Source organism: Cyprinus carpio, chromosome A7, assembly GCF_018340385.1.
Source record: "Cyprinus carpio isolate SPL01 chromosome A7, ASM1834038v1, whole genome shotgun sequence".
In the NCBI taxonomy this organism is placed as follows: Eukaryota; Metazoa; Chordata; class Actinopteri; order Cypriniformes; family Cyprinidae; genus Cyprinus; species Cyprinus carpio.
Genome location: NC_056578.1, coordinates 9,279,365 through 9,293,859, shown reverse-complemented (window position 1 = coordinate 9,293,859; position 14,495 = coordinate 9,279,365). Strand labels below are relative to the sequence as shown.

At 36.2% G+C, this 14,495-nt stretch overlaps 1 long non-coding RNA gene across 1 annotated transcript; it reads right to left on the bottom strand.

Annotated features, from left to right (window-relative positions):
* Positions 1 to 1,231: 1,231 nt before the first annotated feature.
* On the bottom strand, positions 1,232 to 5,461 carry LOC122145575. The gene is made up of 2 exons (XR_006160405.1): positions 5,347 to 5,461; positions 1,232 to 2,846 (listed from the first exon to the last, which is right to left on the bottom strand). It is a non-coding gene; the product is annotated as an uncharacterized LOC122145575 (long non-coding RNA).
* Between the last annotated feature and the right edge of the window lie 9,034 nt (positions 5,462 to 14,495).

The window sequence follows — 14,495 nt, the reverse complement described above, 5'->3', positions numbered from 1 at the left end:
AGACAGCTTGACAGCTCATAGTTCTGGTGCTCCTGTCAGCACCTTGGACAGCACATAATAAGCAAGTGCAGAAAATAACTAGCAGTGAATCACCTCTCTTATTCATGCAGAAGTCACAAAAAAAAAAAATAATAATAATAATAAAACCTATGTGCTGGCCTGGTGTGAGTAAGCGCAGTGTGCTTAAGGTGATGTGTTTGTGTTTTTAATCTGTGGGAAGGGGATCAAACAATTTCGTATAATTCTGTCAATGGGATTTGTTTGACTGGCAAACACTCAAACACTGCATGTCAATGATTGTTTTCATTTACTGAGATTATATCTGAAGCATAGTCTACATAAAACAGAGAATTTGTCACGTTAAAAGATTATCAACAGATTTAACATATGAAGTAAAATTATTTTGAGCCAAAATTGAGAGCTCATTTCTATGTCTGAGCTGGAATAATCATTCATCACATTGTCAGCTGATGAGAAATATACCTGGTGTAAAACACTGGTTAAATTACATTAAGCCATAAAAGAAGGATTCACACACAGCTCTCAAGTTAAGATGGATGTCTATGACAAATCTGACAAGATTTAATCTTCAGTTGAAATTTAATTTTGATGGGTGTTTTTCCTGCGCAGTTCCAGAATCACAAACACATCTGAAGAGTTTTCACTCTCGAGTTTGTCAGTGAATCGTGGAGTAGTACAAATGATCGTGTGCTCTATCAAATAAAACCTTTATATCTTATGTTAAAATAGGCCTGCTTTTACTTAGATTACTTCCAACCAATAGCCTATATAACTTAATCGGAATTTGAATATTATATTTAAAATACGTTTCTGTACATTTTTACATATAATTCCACGTCTGTTGCTTCATTCAGTTTTTTGTGGAGCGTACAGAAGACGGGCAGATCATTTTTAGAGCTTAAAGAGATTAAAAAGTTTACGTTCTCAATATCATCGTATCAAAACATGTTGCAGGCAGTGGTGAAATGCATACGTTGAATAAGTTTGGGCACAAACTTTGGTTACATGAACTATTTCACCACCGATAATGCTGAGAATGTTCTACCTGATTTTACGCGAAAAAACAAAAGATGTGGAAACTATTCTCCATTTTATTGCATAATGAAACTCCTTCCCACCAGTTTATATCATTTATTATGGCGTAATTGACTTGCATCAATTAAATTAACAAAAAAAGGGGGAAAGAAACAAACTGACGATATCAACAGAACAAAATTCATTTATTTTATTTCATTACAAAACTTTACAACTATCCATCGTATATGCTATTCAACAAACATTTACTGTAAGCAATAACCAATCTCTGTATTAGATTTCCAGTAATTTAAATCATAGCGTTCATATCAGGATAAGCCTGTGGAGAAAGAAGAGACTCGTTAGTCGTCGGATGTCGAGTTAATATTGTAGGAGAGACTGCACTGCTGTAACACGGGGTAAGTTGTAAGTTTGCAATTAGAAATCAGCTACAGGGGTGAAATCTGCATCATATACATGAGCACCACTCCACTGAGTTAGAGGTACAAATCGTAAGACTCTCTGTAAAAATATAGAAGATTTACAAGGCAAAAAAATTCGAGATGTCTCTCCGTCTCTTTTAATTTAGTGTGATGAATGATTTTACATTACATATGGGTTAATATCATCTGATTCAGCAGGTTCTCTTGTTCAATTTGAAATACACACACGCTTTTAATTCAAATTTTATATCTGACCAGACAGGAAGGGTTGTAACACTTTCCAATGCAGAAATATTGAGGGCAACAACAGTGCAAACTCAACACACATGTCTGTTTTTACAGTGTGTTTGTTCCCAAATGTATTTGCTGTTTTGCTTTAAATTGTTCTATATTTGTTAAATTAAAATGTTTAAAATGTCCATGTTTTCTATTAATGTTTTAACTCACCACAGCAGTTGTTACAGTAGCGCTCTTTGCACTTGACATTCAATTTCACAGTTTAGGTTGTAGATTTTAAAACAACTGTTTTTTTTATTATCATTATTGGATTCTGAATATGTTTATGTGCAGATAAACTGTATCGATGTTATGTTGGAGCCAGCAAAAAAAAAAAAAAAAAAACCCTTTGCGTATCGAAATGGGGGAAGTGCATAGATTGTTTCTATAGTTACACATTTTATAACCTAGCCCTAAAACCCACACTCCAAACATGACAAAACCATCTGCATTTTTACAAATATGGTTAAGTAGCCTAGGTACACACACTCCATGTTCTCCCCTCATCTTTACAACAGCTTTTCTAGCTGACCTCTGAGGTTTAAGCAATAGAATAGGGTATGACTGTTCATGGTTGACCAAGGGGTCAGACCACTCTTAACTGACCAGACACGTGCTCTTTGCTCTAAACAAGCCTCTTAAAGAAAAAGAATAGGTCTTAAACAAATGATGAGCCCGTGGGGGAGGGGAAGTTTGTTATTCTGCGAAAAGAACAACATTCTTCATGCGCAAGCAACATACATATTAGTCTTGATGTATTGTTAAAATAGTCTAAATGAAAAAAAGTGAAGTCACAAACATCTAGAGCACAGTGAAATACATTTTAATGTGCTATCATAGCTAGGCCTTTGTCAAAATGTAGGCTTACTATTAATATAATTTCTAAAACGTATTTAGCCATTTTACATAAATATTAACCAATCTGCGATCCAGAAGTCAAAGGAGATTTAATTGATGCCCTTCAGCGTCATATTTGAAGTTGATGTCAACGCAAGTCTCTCGAGGACCAGTCACAGCTGACACAAGGGTCAGAGGTGATGTGCTGGGTTCAAGTGGTTTGTCCAGTTATTCCCAAAGGGCCAATCGAATGATCTAAGATGAAAGAGATGACATGATTTTGCTCTGTGTCCCTCCATTAATTCTTCTGACTTCATTTTACTTAAAAAAAAAAAAAAAAAAAAAAAAAAAAAAAAAAAATGTAGGCCTAGTTGAAAGCATCTAAATGAGGCTTAGGCCTTATTTCTGTTTCGGCTTTAATGACAAAACACGCATTTCTTTTTTTACTTAATGTCTGGATAAAAATAGCTATTTGGTTAAAATAAAACAGGGTAAATGCTTCTCAGTTTAAGCTTGGATAACAAAATGTAAGCGTCGACTAATTAAAAACATTTCATAACATCAAAGGACACCGTTGTTTGTATTCTGATCTAGCTACACTCTTATTCTGCTGAATTCAGAATTCCGATGTAGGCTACATTCTTCATGTTTTGTTATTAAACGGAACGCATTAGAACGCTAAAAACGCCGGAAATGACCCACCAAAGTGCGCGCGCTAACTGCAGGTGTTAAGTCACGTGGCGCTGTATGATCGTTTGTGTTTATTAATTTATTCTGCTCGGATTTTCTGCTTGTCATAAGCAGATAAATAGCAACCACTGTACAGCGAGGCATAAAGGTCTCACCTATTTAGAAACACTGAGAAATTAATCGTGAGGCGTGACGTAGGGGAGATAATTTTTTTTTCGTTATATGGTTAAAGTAGCTAAACAAAGAAACTAACATTAGGGGAGAGTTTTTAAGTTAAACCGATTAGAAATCAGCTAGGCTACATGACTAAAATAATGAGCAGCACCCTTCTGAGCCTAGATGTTAGCTGTTAGTGTAAAACAAAAGATTTATAAGAGAGAGAAAATAAACTACAAATTCACGTCTGGATTAGCCTATAGTTTATGCATTTGTGGTCACGTCGTTTTTAAATGACAGAAATATAATCTGAAACAGTAGCCTAGTTTTTGTTTAATTTTGATATAGGTTACACACAATCGCAGTTGTGACGCATTCACAACACACAACCTGTTTGATCCATATTTTTTATATGTAGCTATTTACGTTGTTTTTTTCTGTTTGTTTCTCATTTTATTTTCTGCTTTAAATGTAAATGTTTCTTGTATATTTAAAATATAAAAGAGAGTGCGAAATAGAGAGAGAGAGAATATGGTTGGTGATACATTTTTTTTTAAATTTCCACATAAATTTATGTTTAAACAGTTCATGTTTTCTATTGGATTAAACATGAAATTAAATTAATTGATTTTAAACAAATAATGGAATTTTATTTCAAAGTTTGAGACACATGTAGCACAAAAAACACAGAGCTATACAGGCGTAGAAAATGTGTTGCAACACGCCTCGGTCTCCTCTAACATACGGTCCCCAAAATACTGAAATATCCACGGAGAAAAAAAAAAAAAAGCTCAGCACCGAAAGTCTTTCATTAAGAGCCAGACGAGCAGCAATTAGCGACAGAGCAGCTCAGCAAAGCCAAGAGCGCCGGGATTATTGTCCAATCATTTATATCTTCCAAACCAGTAAGCATTAGAGTTTGTAATGTAAGTTAGCATAAGAATAGGAACAGGTCCTGTGAACTTCCCCGACCTTCTGACCCTCTTTTACCGAGATGAATAGCACCACTTTCAGACACCCCAGCCTCTTCAACAGGCTTGAACCATGCCTAAATTCCCAATCATGGTAATTTAATATATCTTAAGCCCCCCCGGCTGCATGATTCCAGTTTTTCTATAGTTTAATGTAGGCATCTGTGTCGATTCACTCCTTACTCGGGCTGCTACGGGACTAGTTTTCTCTTATAACCTATAAAAGCCAAGATGAATGGCGTTCCCATCTTTTCAGTGTCATTTTGATAAAAAGACAGTACAATTAGTCTACAATCAGCTCCACAACAATAACACTGTTAGGATGCATCCGAAATCGTGCACGACTGATGTATACACACACTTGCTTTCATAAAAGCAAACTCTTTATTTATTTGTTTCTTGGGAGGTTTGCAGTTTATTGAAATAACTAAATAGCAAGTGGAAGCTCATGACTGATTCTAAACATTGCTCAGTGACTGGCAGTTTTGAGGCGCGTGCGCGAGTCTAACAAATGCCCCTGCCTCTTTGATGAATGGCGAATATCTAATGAGGCAGATGGGCACCTACTGTACTTTTCATTGTTTGCAGATAATGCATCGATTAATAAGCCCTGGCACATTTGATTTAAATGTTACATAAATGTTTATTAATGGATTTCCAATAATAATGAGACACTGAGGATGCGAGAGCCCATTTTTTGCCCGTCAAGCACGCCCCACGCGAACTGCCTATTCACGCATCTGAAGAACTAAAGGAAAAAGGCGACATCTTTTGGCTGGAATACCAACAATAGAAGACACAAACCCGCCGCATCCCTTGAACAAGGCATTGAACAAGCACTTGAATCCTGAAATAGATGCTTGCGATTATGCAGAACTAACAGGCACGGCTCACATGAAAATAAATCCTAAATGATCAATAAAGTATCAATAGCCTACCCCACAATGATCTACGCCTCCATCTAGGGGATGTGCGTTGGTGCAAGCTGCTGAGTGGATATTAAACTGTATGAACATCAAGGCATCAACAACATTAATTATCGCGAGTTAATTTATGCATAGGCTAATTGTGTGTGATGTCACATTGCACCTCGTTGTATCGCGAGAATAAACTGATCTTTTAGTCTCAGTCCTTTGCTTGTGCTGGTAGCCTATATAAAGTCACACACATTTAATTTAAAATTAAATACTTTATAAAAATTAACAGTTTAACTAATATTTAAATTAGAAAAATTATAACATTTAAATACGCTTACTTCTAATGCAATTAAATACATTTATTTTCAATAAAGAAAATGTGCTGAAAATAGCAACTGCAATTTATTTACAAAACTATATATATATATATATATATATATATATATATATATATATATATATATATATATATATATATATATATATATATATATATATATATATATATATATATATATATATATATATATCAAACCTATAATACATTTGGTTACATACATATAGATATGTGCATGAATAATATCTACTGTACACATAACTCGGCTATAATTCTCAACACGAGCTAGCGTGCTCATACTCTGTTAAAGCTGGGCGTTAACAATGTGTTAATGGCTTATTGTCCAGTAACTTTAGCATCACGGTTGAGAGAGAAAGGAAAAGGTTTTGAGGAAAGCAGACTCACTCGAGGCCTGTATAAACACTCAGTCTCTGCGGTTCATGAGGTCTGCTGTTGTAATTCCAGTTTGACTTGGCTTTTAGTGCTTGTGGCGCAGTGTTCAGCACACAGAACAGACCCTTTACACATAATTACAGCTAATGTAACACTTGGCAAGAAGAAGGTGCCACATTTGGCGCGTATCCAACACCACGAGCTCGAGCACAAAAGCCTGTCGTGATGGATGCATATGCTGTTAATGGAAATGCAAACATATATATGTGTGTTCCGATTGAAACCAACTTCCATACTCTTTAACAAACATTATAATTGCTTAGAGGGTATCTATATTGAAATATAAATGTGAGAATATATTATTCAAAGTGTCTAGACATTTTTATTATAGGCACATAACATAACACATAACACATTTATTATAATGTGTTAATTATTCTGACCTGCTTATCAGGAAAAAAAATATTGGTCGTTGTTCGAAAGATATTTGTACAACAATATTTGTTATTAAACACCCTCATTTATAAATATCTATTCCTACAGGTATTTTTTTTTTTTTTTTTTTTTTTTTTGATTGAGACATTTAAATAGAAGAATCAACATAAGATTAGATTAAATAAGCAAATCACAAGGGGGGAATTGTGCTACTACGATTATTAACTACTACGATTTTCAAGGAAGTTTTCATCTGGGATCAGGAACCAATGAGTGTTTCTTTTTAATACACCAACTTGGCATTTGTTCTTTAAACATTATTTTAAAACGCATTCATAAAGTTTTCAGGTCGACCTTTTCATTCTAACGTAGACTACAAAGCTGTTTTTCAGATGAAACCTCATCTTTCGTTCTCATTGAAAATCTCTGCTGTTCATGATGCAAATATTCCCCTAATTTGGCGCACTGCCAAATGGGCCTCTGGTTAATTGCACGCTTGCATTAGTCTGTGTGCCTTTGTATCACACATGAGATCAGAAATTTAGCTTAAGCATAAACGTATTTCATAAAAGCACTTTTCATTCCTAAGCAAACGGAATTATAGGAAATTTAGGAATGAAAGCGACGCGATGGATAATCATATTTAATTAGAGATTGATATGTGCCTTTCTCACGGTGTTTTAAAATAACGAAATAAAAATAAAGGTGACTTGTTTTTATAATATTTATTATTATTATTGTATGAGTTCTGATTTTAAATTTAAAATAACACTCTTAAATTTCATATTCAGTTTGACTGCATTATGGGCATGACTGTTTTCCACATAACATTGCTAAAGCATCAATACAAGCCATATTGTCTTTGTCATCAGGTCTTTTGTCTACTCATTATCGTCTAAGAAAATTCCTACGTATGACGAGACTTAATAGTTTTATAAAGACAAAGATACCTTTTTTTCATCCATATAGTGAGTTTGAGTCAGCCAAGATTTGAGATTTATCACTAGTCTCTGAGAAGTCAATGGAATTCACATGTTGCTTAATGTAGTAGTATAGTAGTAGTAATTATAATAATAATACATGCATATTAATAATAATAATAATAATAATACTTATTATGATTATTATTATGAATTAATTTTATTTTGTATTGTTATTTATAAAAATAATAATAAAATGCATAATAATAATAATTATCATTACTATGCATTTATTCTTTATTACTACTATTGTTCTTAATAATAATAATAAAAAACAAAATTTATACTCTTTAAACAAGTTCTCTTTATAATTTAAAAGATTGTCATCTTTAGAACAGTTGTAAGTTCACATATTTGCATGTAAATACATGTTTATTGTATTAAAATATATATGTTCTATTTTCTACCTTCTCTTATCTTCAATAAAATATCTGGAGCAAAAGAGGAAAACTACTAGTTGGTGCAGTTGGAGGATCACCATAAGAACAAAATAATCATACACAGAAAACGTACACATGCCTTCAGATATGAGACAGCATGGTCAGAACGGAGGAAGTTTCAATACATTTTGCACACACACACACAAAAAACATGATAATCTACAGCTTTGACAGTCTACATTATGGTTTTGAAAAGCTTGTCTTCTAACAACACACACTCAAGAATTATATATGAAGAGGATAAAAGAATCAGCTTATATGTAAGGGTTGAGAAAAGTGTCCCTTTCTTTCCATTCAGCAAAGCTTGCACCATAACTCACTGAGACATTCAGAGCGGGAGATGGTCATGACCAAGAGAAAACCCGAGAAGTTGAGCCATTTAGGTTAGATTAATGTTGTGTGTGCAGTGAGGGAGTTTTTACTTGTCAAAAGAGGGAAGTTAAAAAAAGAGGAAGTCACACAGTGGAGTCATTGTCTAGCAGACCACCACACTCATACAGCGATTCAGCATCGCCTTTCAGGGCCCAGAAGCCTGCGCAGGACTAACACAGAATGTTAATGTGCTCTGCCCGTTGTGAGAGCAAGCACACACCGCTGTGGTTCTTTTCACATGCAAGCAGACGTTGTGATTTGTTGACTGTTTTTTCGTTCTCTTCTTCCTGTGTTGCATTGAGTAAAGTGTAGCCCATTGAAAGAGGGAAGGCAATGGAAGATTTGAGGGGTTTGAGACCCCGGAGACCCCCTGAGATGTCAGTTAGTGCCACCCAGATATGTGGTATACTGTGTTTCCAAGCTATTTTTTGTTTGTTTTGACAAAATATGGGTTTGATAACAACTTTTCAAGTTCTCGTTTTCTCTGAGAATATTGAACATTCAAATAGAGTTCAAGTCAACTAGTTTCAGAACAATACAACATATTCAAGTAACAGAGTTTATAAGAGCTGAAGTAAAATGGACTACATGCAACATACAGAAGAAATGGTTGAATCTGTCATTGGCCAAAATCATTTTTACTTTTTTTTTAAATAGATGTTTTCATATATGTTTTATATAATGTGCACATATTTAACTTTTCAAATACATTCAGAGAATAAAGGTTTGTTTATCGTTATAAAACTTTCAGACTATAGGCGTAACAAGATAGATAGATAGATAGATAGATAGATAGATAGATAGATAGATAAAGAATAAGGAAAGATACATAAAGAGAACAATGGTGTCAACTTACAATTATTGTTACATGTATGTTCATTATTAATTCTAATTCTTGAAATAATTTGTTTATTTTTATTTCCTTTAATGCTACTTTTTGTAAGGAATAAAATAAAAAAAATGGCATTTTGAACTGTTACTTTCATATAACATTTACATTGATGATGTAAATCAAAGTTGTCCATATATGACTTTTTAAGCTAACCTTTAAATAATCAACAAAAACTACACAAAAATAAAAAAAATATATAATAATAATAATAATTAGTGATATGTTTTAAAGACAGCGTAGCTACAGGCATTATGCAGATGCAAACATATAAAGAGGGTTCACATTTATTTGTGCCAACTTAAAGACTCCATTAATGCCCATAAAAGATTCACAGCATTATTATCCTTATCATTACAAAATGTATGTTTGTGCAGACATAAAATTTAAGTCTTTCACACAAAATCTGACATTACAAGTTCTTCCTGACAAAAAAAACAAAAACAAAACAAAACAAGTTCATACATTCAGATGCTGTGTAATATGGCTGCGGCAAAGAACACGGTCTATATGTAAAAGACCAGGACTCTGTGCCAGACAAAATAGCAGTGCCCATTTCTGGCCACCATTATGCCACGGTGGCACCATCTTGTGGCAACAGGGGCAGTCAAGCTTGAAATGGCTATCCCATCATGCCAGTCAGCAATCCTTTCCAAACTATACAAAATATCCCACAATTCCTGAGTGCTAATTATGAGTTGACCCAAAATATCTAGAAATACATAACAAGATTTGCACGGTTGGACAGCAACAATGAGCTGAATACAAAAAACAATTAGTAATCAGGAGGAAAAATAATTTCTTTCCATCCCACTCTTCACTTCGAACAGAGGTCATTGTTTCAGATTATGGAGATTTCAGAAAGCCTTTGAATAAATGAGGTAAATGGGCTTTTTCACAAGGCCTGCTCTTGCAGAAGAGAACAAGGCATCCAGTCAGGGGCCGAGATGTACCTCACGGCCTAAGCAAAGTTTACCCCTCGCTTCGTACGGAACAAACAAAACACTCTCCTCACTTTGGCCGCTTTGACCATTTGAAGCTCCCAATTAACACTGAATGTCCTTGGAGAGATCAGATGCCTACAATTATCTGCTTGTGCTTTGATGGTGCAGACTCGCCATCACTTCCAGTGGATGAACATAAAAAACAATCATTGTGGGTCCACACACAGCACAATGAGGCAGGACAGTGTTTCGTGTGGATTCTTCCGCTGGGCAACCCAGAAGTAATGAGTGCTAGATTGGAGGTTCAGGTCATTTCACTCACATTCCAGGGCACAATGCTGCCAGGGCACCGCTAATGCCCATCAGAGACTTGCTGCATTCAGAAAGATGCCGGTACATGCTTCTATTCATGCATAAAAAAAAACATGATTAGGGGAGTGTTTCGGCACTTGAAGGAAAGATAATGTGAATAAACACACAAACAAATCCACACAAACTGGCATGCACGTCCACACACACACATTTAGCCTTTTTAAATGAACACACACAAATGCTAAATAAAGATGATACATAGACTAGACTAACTAAACTAAACCTTACTTTACCTTTTATTTTATAAATTACATATATATATATATATATATATATATATATATTATATATATATGTAATTTATCAAATAAAAGTAAAGTAAGGTTTAGATTAGTTAGTCTAGTCCTACGTTCTAATGGGGTCAGAGGTAAAACAAAACAAAACTATTATTATTATTATTATTATTATCGAAATTAATAATTATTTCTAAATATACAATTAAAAAAATAACACATACACAAAATATAAAAACAAAACTACTACTATTAACAATATTATAACCAAATTAAAAAAAGTATTAGGTTTAGATTAGTTAGTCTAGTCTACGTCTAATTGGGGTCAGAGGTAAAAATGATCCACAAATTGCTTTTTTGAATTTAGGTAATACTTTTTTTTAACCCTAAAACAAATTTCTAAAAAGTTTTATATATATGATTTAACATCACTGATATATATATAAGGGATCAAAGCAACAAACAAATAACAGCACACCAATGTCCAAAAAAACAGTTTAATTTAATTCAAAAATATGATTTAACTAGGAGCCTGTGGCAGGGATTTAGGGTTTTTAAAAAAAGCAATTTGTGTGACAACATTTTTACGAGCTGAACACCTTCTTCGACCAGCACCATTTCCACCTCCTCCCGGCGACCAGGTGATGAAAAAGCAGGATCAAAACCTGACAACATCCCTATTATACTGAAAAAGACTATGTCTTCACAGACATTTTTAACATCTCACTGAGTCAGGCTGTTATTCCCCCATGCTTTAAAACTACCACTATCATCCCAGTCCGAAGAAGCCATCTCCATTTGCATTATCGAAATTAATACCCATTATTTGCATATCGGTCCAACCGGTAAATATGCAATCTCCACTGCCGTCCACTCAGCATACCCAAATGGAAAAAAGGACTCTTATATCAGAATGCTGTTCATAGACTTCAGTTCAGCATTCAACACAATCATCCCTATCATTCACAAACTTCGAGCTGGGGCTCAATTTTGTGCAACCTTTGGACTTCTATGGAGCTTATATTCACACTGATTTTATCAGTGCATATCTATTATTATTGTGGTGGGTCTCATAGCAAAAGAGATTACAAACTACAGACATTATCCGGGTGGTGCAGCCAACAACCTCTCTGAAAGAAGACGAAGGAGATGTTTTGTAGACTTCAGGAGAGCACACACACACGTTCCTCTGACACACACAGAGTGTAGCACACAAGTTCACATCACAGAGGACCTTCCTGGACCGGTAAATACCAGCGTCTGAGATGACACCCCCCATCATGTTTACAGAGGCACCATTTCCTATATCACTGTGTGGTATATACTCTACAACGCAAAAGAGCAGCTGAGAAGATCATTGGTGTCTGGTAAACACGTCTCACCCGCATCTGCAAAGGTGATCCCACTCACCCATCACACAGTTCTTATTTCAGGGATTCCAGGCCAAAAACTGAAGGACAGCTTCATCCACCAGATTTCCCTCCCGTACCTGCCCCCCCTCCCCCTCTTCTTCCCCAGGCACCACTGAACTATGAACCCCCCCCCCCCCCACATCACTGAATCACCGCTCACTACCTCATTCGGCATGGAATACATGATTTACTTTAACCAGACTTAGAATTTTTAATAAGTGATTTTTTTGCACTAAAAATCTTTTTAACTGGTTGTTAAATTGGGTCAAACCTCCGCTTTATAAGAATAGTCTTTTATATTTTATAAATCCCTTATTGTATAATTGTATCTACATTTTATATTTGATCTAGTTATAACAAGCAGGTTACTGTACACCACTGTCCACTATTATAGCCAAGTAAACACACACACATACAAACATTGCAACTTATCAAAAAAATAAAAATATCACTCTCTCACACACACTGTATCTTTGCCAGTGATGAGAAAGATCATTCTCTCTCTCTCTTTGATGTTCAAATACAAGCCACATAGTTACAGAAGTGTGAATGTAGTAAATCACAGGGGTACAGTGTCTGTCAGAGGCCAGGCCTGTTTGCATTTGAACATCACTATTTGTAGGCTCCTGACGAGATGTGACAGCCCAACTATAACTCACCAAACCCTGCATTTTGGTGCATTTTCCAGCCTTACCCATTTACAATGGTTCAGTGGAGATTTCTTTATTTCAGCGCAGACAATGGTCCCTTTCTTTACTGCTGCCTCGCTCGCTCTTTCTCTCTCTCTCTCACACGCTCATACACTCGCGAGCAGACTCACACACTCTCACTCGCTGTCGCGCGCATTTTGATGGTAATTAATGACATCACTGCGAAGCGAGGGGAAGAAAGGCCGAGGTGCGTTTGTTTGCTGTGCGGACCGTGGGAACCCCGAGCCTCTTGAGAGTGGCGAGCCAGGCGCTGGAACAATACTCATGCTTTCGCCTCTCACCCAAACACCCCCTCGCGCACTCCAAGGCCCTCACGGTACTCCTCCCTGCCTCCTCCTCTTCAATGATCTCCCTTTCTCCTGCAGCGCTCTGCTAGGAATCGGCTGCCCTCTTTCTGCCTGGGGCTGCAGCGCACCGCTTGCCTCATGCAAAAACCTATTTTCAATAAAACAAGCTGTCAATCTCACTCTACTAAATAACCACCTAGCAACCACACAGAACACTGTGGCACTAGCAGTACCCTAACAACAATCCAGACCAAATCCAAACGTCTGCGAGATGTCTGTTAAAGATCGCTTCATCTGGAAAGCATCTGCTGTGTATCTGATAGACGCCTTTGAAATGTCAGTCAGTATTACACACATTCTAGCCTAAATCACAAACATCTTAAAGACATCTTCTAAATGTCTATTTGACATCTGATAGGAAACGTGCTATAGACGTATTGCAGATGAGCAAACACTCCAAAAAATGTGTCTTGCAGATGTAAATGCAGACTTCAAATAGACCTCTCCGTGATGCATGTGTGCTGTCAGAGTAGCAATCAAATGCATAGCATCCACTACCACTTAGAACGCCTGTAATATATAGCACTGCTTTGGCAACCACACAAAACACATTAGAAACCACATAGCAATGCACTAGTGACAATTCAGGACACCTTAGCAACTGTATAGCAACACTCTAGCAACCAGTCAGAACACCCTAGTGACTGTAGAGCAATAAACTGGCAACCAGAACACTTTTAGCAGCTGCATAGCAATGCCTTGGTAAACACTCAGAATACCTTAGCAACTCTATAGCAACATCATAGTATACAACCAGAGTACCTTTGCAACCATCTAAAAAACATCAGCAACAGGTATGTGAATGCCTCACATTAAAAGATAATCCACGCTGAACATCGGAACCAACCGAGGTCCTTGCCAAGACTTTTTCTCAGATTCTCGGGAGGGAATGTGAAACTCCTGCAATGTGAGCCAGGCTTTGGTAACTGTACAGCAATAACCTGCAAACTTTAGTAACTCTATATCAGTGCCCTAGCAACCACTCAGAAGACCTGTATAGCAGCACCATAGCAAAGTCCCAGCAACAATTTAAAACACCTTAGCAACTGAATGGCATAGTGCTAACAACCACTCAAAACAACTGTTTAGCAATGCCCTGGCAACCACCCAGAACATTTAAGTAACCACAAAGCAACAACTCACAAAGCAACAACTCACAAAGCAACAACTCAGGACACCTTAGCAACCACAAATCAATGTTTTGGTTTAGCAGCCAACCACATACTGTAGCAATGTATTCGCAACAACGCAGAGCACTGGATCAACTCTATAGCAACACCCTGGCAATCACTCTGAACATCTTAGC